The sequence below is a fragment of the Oncorhynchus mykiss genome, chromosome 7, assembly GCF_057628025.1.
Source record: "Oncorhynchus mykiss isolate SJ-2025 chromosome 7, ASM5762802v1, whole genome shotgun sequence".
Classification (NCBI taxonomy): Eukaryota; Metazoa; Chordata; class Actinopteri; order Salmoniformes; family Salmonidae; genus Oncorhynchus; species Oncorhynchus mykiss.
This window is the reverse complement of record NC_143028.1, coordinates 46877091-46889743: the sequence shown is the minus strand read 5'-3', so window position 1 is coordinate 46889743 and position 12653 is coordinate 46877091. Positions and strand designations below refer to the sequence as shown.

Sequence of the window (12653 nt, the reverse complement as noted above, 5' to 3'; positions counted from 1 at the left end):
GGCCAGTTGAGAACAAGTTCTAATTTACAACTGCGACCTGGCCAGATAAAGCAAAGCAGTGCGACAAAAAACAACAAAACAGAGTTATACATGGGATAAACAAAAGTACAGTCAATAACACAATAGAAAAATCTATATACAAATCTATATACAGTGTGTGCAAATGGCGTAAGGAGGTAAGGTAATAAATAGGCCATAGAAGCGAAGTAATTACAAATTAGCAATTTAAAACTGGAGTGATAGATGTGCAGATGATGATGTGCAAGTAGAAATACTGGTGTGCAAAATAGCAAAAAATGAAATGAAAACAATATGGGGATGAGGTGGGTAGATGGATGGGCTATTTACAGATGGGCTGTGTATAGCTGCTCAGATAGTTGATGCTTAAAGTTAGTGAGGGAGATATAAGTCACCAACTTCAGCGATTTTTGCAATTCATTCAGTCATTGGCAGAGGAGAACTGGAAGGAAAGGCGTCCAAATGAAGTGTTGGCTTTGGGGATGACCAGTGAGATATACCTACGGGAGCGCGTGCTACGGGTGGGTGTCATTATGGTGACCGGTGAGCTGAGTTATGGCGGAGCTTTACCGAGCAAAGACTTATAGATGACCTGTAGCCGGTGGGTCTGGCGATGAATATGTAGCGAGGGCCAGCCGACGAGAGCATACAGGTCGCAGTGGTGGGTGGTATATGGGGCTTTGGTGACAAAATGAACGACACTGTGATAGACTGCATCCAGTTTGCTGAGTAGAGTGTTGGAGGCTATTTTGTAAATGACAAGTCGGAGATGCTTAATGTGAGTCTGGAAGGAGAGTTTACAGTCTAGCCAGACATCAAGGTATTTGTAGTTGTCCACATATTCTAAGCCAGAACCGTCCAGAGAAGTGATGCTCGTCGGGCGGGCGGGTGTGGGCAGCAATCGGTTGAAAAGCATGCATTTAGTTTTACTAGCGTTTAAGAGCAGTTGGAGGCCAAGGAAGGAGTGTTGTATGGCATTGAAGCTCGTTTAGGGGTTTGTTAACACAGTGTCCAAAGAAGGGCCAGATTCATACAGAATGGTGTCGTCTGCATAGAGGTGGATCAAGGAATCACCCGCAGCAAGATCGCATCATTGGTATATACAGAGAAAAGAGTCGGCCCGAGAATTGAACCCTGTGGTACCCCTATAGAGACTGCCAGAGGTCCGGACAACAGGCTGTCCGATTTGACACACTGAACTCTATCTGAGAAGTAGTTGGTGAACAAGTCATTTGAGAAACCAAGGCTGTTGAGTCTGCCGATAAGAATACGGTGATTGACAGAGTCGAAAGCCTTGGCCAGGTCGATGAATACGGCTGCACAGTAATGTCTCTTATCAATGGTGGTTATGATATCGTTTAGGACCTTGAGCGTGGCTGAGGTGCACCCATGACCAGCTCTGAAACCAGATTGTATAGTGGAGAAGGTACGGTGGGATTCGAGATGGTCAGTGTTCTGTTTATCTTGGCTTTCGAAGACCTTAGAATGACGGAGTAGGATAGATATAGGTCTGTAGCAGTTTGGGTCTAGAGTGTCTCCCCCTTTGAAGAGGGGGATGACCGCTGCAGCTTTCCAATCTTTAGGAATATCGGACGATACGAAAGAGAGGTTGAACAGACTAGTAATAGGGGATGCAACAATGGCGGCGGCTAATTTTAGAAAGAGAGGGTCCAGATTGTCAAGCCCAGCTGATTTGTATGGTCTAAGGTTTGCAGCTCTTACAAAACATCTGCTCTCTGAATTTGGGAGAGGGGAAGCTGGGGAGGCTTGGGCAAGTAGCTGCGGGGGGTGTGGAGAAATGCTTATTGAAATTCTCGATTTTCGTGGATTTATCGAATAGTGACAGTGCTTCCTAGCCTCAGTGCAGTGGGTAGCTGGGAGGAGGTGCTCTTATTCTCTGTGGACTTTACAGTGTCCCAAAACCTTTTGGAGTACAGGATGCAAATTTCTGTTTGAAAAAATAGCCTTTGCTTTCCTAACTGACTGTGTGTATTGGTTCCTGACTTCCCTGAAAAGTTACATATCGCAGGGACTATTCAATGCTAGTGCAGTATGCCACAGGATGTTTTTGTGCTGGTCAAGGGCAGTCAGGTCTGGAGTGAACCAAGAGCTATATCTGTTCTTAGTTCTACGTTTTTTGCAAGGGGCATGCTTACTTAACATGGTGAGGAAATTACTTTTAAAGAACAACCAAGCATCCTCTACTGACGGGATGAGGTCAGTATCCTTCCAGGATACCTGGGCCAGGTCGATTAGAAAGACCTGCTCGCAGAAGTGTTTTATATCTGATCCATTATGGATGCAGGCAATGAGGCAGTGATCGCTGAGATCCTGAATGAAAATAGGAGAGGTGTATTTGGAGGGCAAGTTGGTCAGGATAATATCTATGAGGGTGCCCATGCTTACGGATTTGGGGTTGTACCTGGTGGGTTCCTTGATAATTTTTTTGAGATTGAGGGCATCTAGTTTAGATTGTAAGACGGCCGGGGTGTTAATCATATCCCAGTTTAGGTCACCTAACAAAACGAACTCTGAAGATAGGTGGGGGGCAATCAATTCACATATTGTCATGTATTGTCATGTTGTGTCTTGTTTCTGTCCTTTCCCTTCACCCTGTCTCCCTCTGCTGGTCGTTATTAGGTTACCTTTTCTCCCCCTCTTTCCCCCAGCTGTTCCTTGTCTCCTCCTAACTACCTCGTCACCCCTTTTCCCACCTGTTCCCTTTTTCCCTCTGATTAGGTCTCTATATCTCTCTCTGTTTCTGCTTCTGTCTTTGTCGGATTCTTGTTTGTGTTATTCATGCCTGAACCAGACTATCGTCATGTTTGCTGCAACCTTGTCCTGTCCTGTCGGAATCTGCCGGTCCATCTGAGCCTACGTATGTTTTGTTATTAAAGAAGCTCTGTTTACGTTTATTCGCTTTTGGGTCCTCATTCACGCACCGTAACAGAAGAATCCGACCAAGAATGGACCCAGCGACTTCGGATCCTCTCCACTCAGCCGTCGAGATCCAGGGAGCGATGCTAGGCAGACACGAGCAGGAATTGTCTGCTGCTCGACATGCCGTTGAGACCCTGGCCACCCAAGTCTCCAACCTCACAGAACAGGTTCACCATCTCCGCCTCGATCCACCGGCCACTTCCAGGGCTTTCGAATCTCCGGAGCCCAGAATCAATAACCCGCCGTGTTACTCTGGGGAGCCCACTGAATGCCGCTCGTTCCTCACCCAGTGTGATATTGTGTTTTCTCTCCAGCCCAACACTTACTCCAGAAGCACTGCTCGTATCGCCTACGTCATATCTCTCCTTACTGGACGGGCTCGTGAGTGGGGCACGGCAATCTGGGAGGCAAGGGCTGAGTGTACTAACCAGTATCAGGACTTTAAGGAGGAGATGATACGGGTTTTTGATCGATCTGTTTTTGGGGAGGAGGCTTCCAGGGCCCTGTCTTCCCTATGTCAAGGTAATCGATCCATAACAGACTACTCTATTGAGTTTCGCACTCTTGCTGCCTCCAGTGGCTGGAACGAGCCGGCTTTGCTCGCTCGTTTTCTGGAGGGTCTCCGCGCAGAGGTAAAGGATGAGATTCTCTCCCGGGAGGTTCCTTCCAGCGTGGATTCCTTGATTGAACTCGCTATTCGCATTGAGCGACGGGTTGATCTTCGTCACCGAGCTCGTGGAAAGGAGCTCGCGTTCTCCGTTGCCCCCCTCTCCGCATCACTACCATCTTCCTCTGCCGGCTCGGGTGCTGAGCCTATGCAGCTGGGAGGTATCCGCATCTCGACTAAAGAGAGGGAACGGAGAATCACCAACCGCCTTTGTCTCTATTGCGGTTGCGCTGGTCATTTTGTCACTTCATGTCCAGTAAAAGCCAGAGCTCATCAGTAAGCGGAGGGCTACTGGTGAGCGCTACTACTCCTGTCTCTCCTTCAAGATCCTGCACTACCTTGTCGGTCCATCTACGCTGGACCGGTTCGTCAGCTTCCTGCAGTGCCTTAATAGACTCTGGGGCGGAGGGCTGTTTTATGGACGAGACCTGGGCTCGGGAACATGACATTCCTCTCAGACAGTTAAGGGAGTCCACGGCCTTGTTCGCCCTGGATGGTAGTCCTCTCCCCAGGATTCAGCGTGAGACGCTACCTTTAACCCTCACTGTTTCTGGTAATCATAGCGAAACCATTTATTTTTTAATTTTTCGTTCACCTTTTACACATGTTGTTTTGGGCCATCCCTGGCTAGTTTGTCATAATCCTTCCATTAATTGGTCTAGTAATTCTATCCTCTCCTGGAACGTCTCTTGTCATGTGAAATGTTTAATGTCTGCTATCCCTCCTGTTTCCTCTGTCTCTTCTTCACAGGAGGAGCCTGGTGATTTGACAGGGGTGCCGGAGGAATATCACGATCTGCGCACGGTGTTCAGTCGGTCCAGGGCCACCTCTCTTCCTCCACACCGGTCGTATGATTGTAGTATTGATCTCCTTCCGGGAACCACTCCCCCCCGGGGTAGACTATACTCTCTGTCGGCTCCCGAACGTAAGGCTCTCGAAGATTATTTGTCTGTAGCTCTTGCCGCCGGTACCATAGTCCCCTCCTCCTCTCCCGCCGGAGCGGGGTTTTTTTTTGTTAAGAAGAAGGACGGGTCCCTGCGCCCCTGCATAGATTATCGAGGGCTGAATGACATAACAGTGAAGAATCGTTATCCGCTTCCTCTTATGTCTTCAGCCTTCGAGATCCTGCAGGGAGCCACCCGGGAGCATGACACGCGTCGCTTCGTGGCTGCTTGTTCGGTCTGCGCGCAGACTAAGTCCGGTAACTCCCCTCCTGCCGGCCGTCTCAGGCCGCTTCCCATTCCCTCTCGACCGTGGTCTCACATCGCCTTAGATTTTGTCACCGGACTGCCTTCGTCAGCGGGGAAGACTGTGATTCTTACGGTTGTCGACAGGTTCTCTAAGGCGGCTCATTTTATTCCCCTTGCTAAGCTTCCTTCTGCTAAAGAGACGGCACAAATCATCATCGAGAATGTTTTCAGAATTCATGGCCTTCCGTCAGACGTCGTTTCGGACAGAGGTCCGCAATTCACGTCTCAATTTTGGAGGGAGTTTTGCCGTTTGATTGGGGCTTCCGTCAGTCTCTCTTCCGGCTTTCACCCCCAGTCTAACGGTCAAGCAGAACGGGCCAATCAGACTATTGGTCGCATCTTACGCAGTCTTTCTTTTCGCAACCCTGCGTCTTGGTCAGAACAGCTCCCCTGGGCAGAATACGCCCACAACTCGCTTCCTTCGTCTGCGACCGGGCTATCTCCTTTTCAGAGTAGCCTCGGGTACCAGCCTCGCACCGTAACACATATGGTGTTCAGGGCACAGCTGGGAGCTGAGGGGAGTCTATAACAGGCGGCAACAGTGAGAGACTTATTTCTGCAGAGATTCATAAAAAAATTTTTAGAAGCACTGTTTGGGCATAGCCCTGGAAAGTATGACAGAATTTAGCAGCCTATCTCTGCAGTAGATTGCAACTCACCCCTCTTTGGCAGTTCTATCTTGACGGAAAATGTGGGAAATCTCAGAATTTTTGGTGGCCTTCCTAAACCAGGATTCAGACACGGCAAGGACATCAGGGTTGGTGGAGTGAGTAAAACAAACTTAGGGAGGAGGCTTCTGATGTTAACATGCAACAAAAGAGAGCACATGGGGACACTCAGGGACTGGATTAACCTCTACATCACCCGAGGAACAGAGGAAGAGTAGGATGAAGGCTATCAAAACTAGTTGTCTAGTGCGTTGGGGACAGAGAATAGAAGGAGAAGATTTCTGAGCATGGTAGGATAGATTCAGGGCATAATGTACAGACAAGGGTATGGTAGGGTGCGGGTACAGTGGAGGTAAACTCAGGCATTGAGTGATGATAAGAAAGGTTGCGTCTCTGGAGGCACTAGTTATACTAGGTGAGGTCACCGCATGTGTGGGAGGTGGGAAAAAAAAGCTATCTGAGGCATGTTGAGTGGGACTAGGGACTCTGCAGTAAAATAAAACAATGATAACTACCCTAAACAACAGTACACAAGGCATATTGACATTAGAGAGAGACAAAAAGCGAGGCATAAAGTAATCACAGGTGTTGATTTGGAGAGCTAGCTAAGACAACAACGGGTAAGACAGCAACTAATCAGCTTAAGACAACAACAGGTAAAATGTCGATGAATGGACAGAGAGGGTCAGTTAACTACACATGTGGCCTGAGTTTGAGGCTGGGCCCGACAGATAAACAAAATAAACAAAATGGAGTACGTGATTAATGAACAGTCCAGCAGGCATCAGCTATGTAGCCAAGTAATCATAGGGTCCAGTGAACAGCAATAGATAGCGGGAAACACGGTGTTCATAAAGCATCCTACTGTGTGCCTACAGGCTGGCTGACCTGGGTTTAGAATGTTATGTTGTGTATTGCCCTGGCCCAGTGTCTCCTTACCACCAGTGGTCATTTGACCTTTCCATTCAGTCCTGTTTGATTTTCCTCTGGTTTTATTAAGCATCCTGAGAAAGTGCCTCTATGCCTCTACCCCATAATAAGGTTTGAGACAAAGAGGTTGGACTTTTTTTGTCAAATCGATTTGGACCCTGGTCCAGTGATCTGGTGCTCTGGTTTCACACCTTAGGGTGCTCAGGTTACCCAGACGACACAGGCTGGTAGCAGAGGCTCCGGACAGGAGAGCAGGGTTGCTAGGAAGTACACAACCATGGCACCTTCCAACCACTAATTCTAACTTTAACCCTAACCTTGATATTGCCTGGTTGATATCGACAGTAGCAGGACTGGTTACCTGGCCCATTAGAGATCAGTGTTATGCATTCAGTTACACACACACACACACAGTCTTGTACAACTAACCTGTGGGGACACACAATTCAGTTCCATTCGAAATCCTATTTTCCCTTACCCTTAACCCTAACCTTACCCCAAAAATCTAAACCTAACCCTAACCCTTAAACTAACCCTAGCTCCTAACCCTAAACCTAATTCTAACCCTAACACTAAATCGAACCTTAACCCTAAACCCCCTAGAAATAGCATTTGACCTTGTTGGGACTAACAAAATATTCCCCAGTTGGTGAAATGTTTGTTTGTTGTGTTTTTGTTAAACACGTCCACACCCACAATGATAATTACACAACGTTATAATTATGTTTGCATTATACCCTTTGAATAGTATTACTACATATTTCAATATTGAAAGGACGCAGTGTCATCATTGGCCATTTAAAACATGTATATAAATATATATATCTTACACAATCAAGTCTTGTGGCTGACACATTGCCTCAGTACAGTACCCTACATGATCGCACTGCTTTCTAGATACGATGAAAGAGCAATAAAAACAGAGAGATTGTCAGAGGTATTCAGGACTAATTCATTGGAAGAGACAGAGGGAACTACCCAAGAGAGTGTGCATATTTAAAACCTGTAATGTTGATTTAGAACCTGACACATGTAGTAGGACAGCTGGTGACAGGCCCTTCAGCATTGCCCCTTGATAATGGGTAGTGACACAGTCAGTGTTGCTGTTAACCCACTGTCGACTCCCTTGAGGACTTGGAGAAGTTGAGCTAGTTCCTTGGTAAGTCAGGATCCTGAATAGACAGTTTTTTTGTTTACTAAAAGTAAACAAATATGAGAACCACTCCATGAACCTGATCCTAGATCAGTGCTCAGGGGCAGTGTACACCCCAGGACAGTACATTAGTGTTACTCTCACCGCCCCCTATCTGGGATCCCAGTAAGGCGATTCTACACCACAAGTCATCAAAGGAAGGAAAACTAATGTACTCAGGCAGAACAACATTTTTAAAGACAATTTTAAACTGCAAAGTGTTCACTTTCCTGAGTCAGGCTATAACATACACCCACATTAACGCACACATGTATGTGCGCACACACATAGCAACAACAACAACAACAGCAACACTACACAACATGCAATGGTCATACAATTTCAGATTTATGCATTATCAGATTGAACTCTGTTGAGACTACTGATTCTGCCCCCTAGTGGAGAAACACATCTACTGTACACTGAGGGTACAAAACATTAAGAACACCTCTTTCCATGACAGACTGACCAGGTGAATCCAGGTGAAAGATATGATCCCAATTGAGACATGGATTGTGAGTGGGTAAGACAAAATATTTAAGTTCCTTTGAACGGGGTTTGGTTGTAGGTACCAGGCACACCGGTTTGTGTCAAGAACTGCAATGATGCTGGGTTTTTCATTCTCAACAGTTTCCTGTGTGTATCAAGAATGGTCCACCACCCAGAGGTCATCCAGCCAAACTGACACAACTGTGGGAAGCATTGGAGTCAACAGGGTCCAGCATCCCTGTGGAATGCTTTCAACACCTTGTAGAGTCCATTCCCTGACAAATTTAGGCTGTTCTGAGGGCTAGCTTAATAGTAGGAAGGTGTTCTTAATGTTTTGTACTTTCAGTATATATCTGCCACAACTGATTGTGATAGCAGCACCTTCAGAGCTAGTCCAAGTGAGGCCCTCTACTCTCATTACAGCTACAGTATCATTTCAGGTCCATGTTGCAGCTTTGGTGAATAAACCGATATCTGAGGGATTTTAACTGTTGGATGGTATAGTATTTTAAGTATAACTGCCAGGTCGCAGTTGTAAATGAGAACTTGTTCTCAACTGGCCTACCTGGTTAAATAAAGGTGAAATAAAATACAAATAAAATAATGTCCTATATGGTGGAGCCAGAAGAGCTTGTAATGAGGACAGGAGCATGCAGGTAAACACAAACACCATCTAGTCATATGGATCTGCAGCTGGGCGACTGTAGGTCACATGCCAGCAACAGGGACAGATGTCTGACAGCATGTCACACAAGGACGGACGACACAGGGCAGGTTGTAGTTCCATCATAAGCTGCACTGACACCAGCGTCAGCCTGGCATAGCCTGGGATCAAAATGTGTGCACACAGGTGAGAGACCAGGCCTGGCTGGTATGATGTTGTGTCTGGGTTTTCTGCTTTGCCAGCTTGGTATTGATTGCCTGTCCAGCAGGGTTGGGCTCAAGTGGATTTAGAATTGGAATTTGTGAGTACTCCACATGTTTTGATATCTTATCATTTTTGCCATGATACATACATTATTGTGTAAACCTCTCTCTCTCTCAAGGACAAACCACCATTGTAATGTTTACATGTGAAATATTTTTTAATCAGCAGCACTGTCATAATTGCAGTACTGTTTCCATAACATATTATAGAGTACAATTTAGTTTATTACAAAACATGGATGGTGTCAGTTTTCTTGATAACAATAATAGTCATGATAGTTTATTGAAGAAGTATGTAATCATAAACTGTAGGTTACATTAACCTATAGGAGCTTTAAAATATGTAATAAAAAGACACAGCTACAGCACATTCCGTCCAGCCCAGTTCTTCTCAGATGTAGGAATGAAGGAACATTATGGTTCTCTCTGTTTTCTCTCACTGTGATAAGTGTTATTAATATTCTCTCCTGCTTGGAGTGTATCGTTTTTGTTTAAATACAGCATCACACTGGCTTCATGGTTGAGGGAGTGACTGGCGATTGGTGGATTGGAGGCCCTGGGATTGTTACAGCTCAAAATGCATCAAAGGCATCATCCTAAATGTCATGACCCAGAGAGCAATGGTCAATCCTTCCTTTTAAACATTCAGTGAACCTTAACAATAACAACAGATACAGACATCCACATCGCTCCTCATTCACTTTTGGCAAGTGTATACTAATGTATAATTTTATTTTCCACATTGCCTTATATAGAAATTCACAGGACACAAACTGCTGTTTTGGGCATATTTAAACCCATTATCCACAGACGTCTCTGTACTCACTGAGACTGATCCTGAATTCCTCCTGTTTAATGAAGTCTTACGGATACTGCCAGGGCAAGCTGTGTCTGCAACGTGGTCTCAGGACAATTTGTATTAATCTATATGTAAATATGTGGCAATCCATTTAGTATGATATGTTCAATTATGTTAGGTTACATAATGAATGGATACAATATCAATATCATACAAATCAGAGGACGTATAGTATCATACATCTTACCCGGTTGTACAATAGCATACGAATTGGATGAAGTAACTTATGATTCCTCTTGGAGGACGTATAGTATTACACATCTTTATCTGAGACCAGGTTGCTTGTTGCGCCATAAACAAATGAGAATTACAGGGAAAATGTACATTGGCGGTTAGGAAAACTAAAATGACAATTTACGTAGCAGGGGTTACGTTTAGAATAAGGGTTAGGGGAAGGGTTAGCTAAAATGCTACAGTTGTCCCCGACGCACCTCGAACATTCAGCCTTTGGATTGCTAGACCGTCGTGGATTACGCCCACCTATCCTCCCTGACCAACCTCCCTACTTTCGTTTCTGGCTAAAGTAACTAGACCATTAGTAGGTGTCATATGTCTTGGAGGTCCTCAGAAATATGCAAAGTATATTTTGTATGGCTCTGAGGCCAGGCTGGTGTCTGAGGTGCTTTCAACCCTTTCCTTCCTCACCACAACATGTCCAACAGCAGACAATCAACACCATGGGCACAACTTTGGTTTCATAAGTGGGGGGAGGACTTCCCCCCCACCGTCCCCAGTGAAAGTTGTGCCCCTGCTCAACACTATGTGCAACCATCAAGGGGGCTGAGTCCTGTAGATGCCCTAAAGAGATTTGAACACACATGCTTTCTCATGTGTCTTCCCCTCCTGCTGTATCACAAAGGGTGATGGATACTCCCCGAGCACCTGTTGATACGTAAGGAACCTTTAAACGCAGACAGGAGCGGAATTCACTCAATTTTTTTTGTTGCTGAAAGACGATGCCCACTTCTTTGATTGGTTCAGCTAGAATCCACAAGTGTGTATCCTATAATAGAAAGGCATCCACGAAAGAAGATTCCACAAACTTGTTTTCTGTTTTGTTGTGCTGTTGTTACATTTGTATTGGTGTTTCATTTCATGTCCGATGAGCTCAGAGTGTTGTTACATGTCATTTGCGGCGTGCATCATGAGCAAAGTCATTGAGCCTATCATTTCATTTCCCCTCGCTGTGAGAACCATGGTATGAGCACTGGCTGACTTAGCATTTGTTCTGGACCTGTTAGTTGCTTAGCACCCTAAGGGCTACTGTACATTTAGCGAGTCCAGTGTAGCATTGCCGTAGTGCAGCCGAACATCCTGCCAGCAGCCTACCAAAGGTTGCTCTGTGTCAATTACAATGTAGAATAACATGTCTCTAGTCCAAACCGTTCAGTAGTTAGGCTATGCATATTACCGGAGCATCATTTTATACCTTCTATTTCTATGGCATATTTGCATCCGCAATATGTAAGATGACACAACTTTGGAGATAACAATAGATGCTGGTTTCCCCCATCCATCTGTGGGGAAGTTTTCCCTAAATGCATATGACAAATCCTGCTCCAGAACCAGCTATCGTTGTCGTTGGCTTGCTAGCAAGCAATGGATGAGAACGTTGCTAGCCAGTATGGCAATGGTACATTTAGAACGAACGACTGAACGTCCATAGATACAGAACAAAAAGACTAAATGACTGGGTCGCGTCTCTGGCAACTGAACCAATAGAACGAACGACCAGCCGGCTTGGGTAGCAACTCTAGATTTGTTTCAGGACTATATCTTGTGGAAGGATGACATAATATGAATAAATTAATCAAAATAACATTTCTCTTTTAAATATATAAATCATTATTTGAATATGTTGGTAACCCGTTGTGATAATGCCCGAGAAACCGGTGTTTGGAGGATATATTTGCATGGTTTGACCAACATCCGTGCCAATATGTCCTACAAACACCCGCTTCTCGGGCATTATCACTTAAGTAGAATACTATACTACACACTGTAGTAGGCTATCCCTCGATCATGTGTAGTACTTAGTATAGAATTGTGTAGTATACTGTAGTATACTGTAGAACACTATAGGAAATACTAAAGTATTATCCACACAAAATATTTTATAAATGTCCGCAAAAACACTACAGTCCGCAAAAACATATATTTTTTAACTATAGTAAATACTACAGTATTTAATGAGCATATACCCTACCCATTCATGTCCCCCATATCCTAATATGTGCCACCCGTAAGTAAGAAACCTACATGCCAAGTATAGGCCATATATAGTGTTCCCTACGGTTATGGAAGACAGCTGAAGTGCTGAATGTACAGACCCCAGTCCTTCCTTTATACCTACCTACCTACCTACTGTTGTGGCAGAATCAGAATTATTTTGGTAACATTGATAAATAAGATGTTTTATCAATGTTCATAAGTATGCTTATGTGGGAAAAAGCCCAGAGAGGGGAGAGGTCAGGTTTGTCTTATCTGTGAATATGTTTGTAACTATTCCTAAACCATGTGAAGGGATGGTGTGATTAATGGGGAACCAGTTATTTGGCTCCACAATGTCTGTGTGCCAGTCACTCCTCTCCGTGAGCTTGTCCAGGAGGGGTTGTATTTTTGATGGGAGTATCTAGAATTGACAATTGATATAGGCCATTGGATAAGGTAATGTTTTGGTCCTAAGTGGTACCAAGAACAAGATAGGAACTTC

At 45.0% G+C, this 12653-nt stretch overlaps 1 protein-coding gene across 1 annotated transcript in view; it reads right to left on the bottom strand.

Annotated features, from left to right (window-relative positions):
- si:ch211-236d3.4 (protein FAM107B) overlaps window positions 1–12653 on the bottom strand; it is a 44508-nt gene that overhangs the window by 22602 nt on the left and 9253 nt on the right. The gene's annotated exons all lie outside the window — the stretch shown is intronic.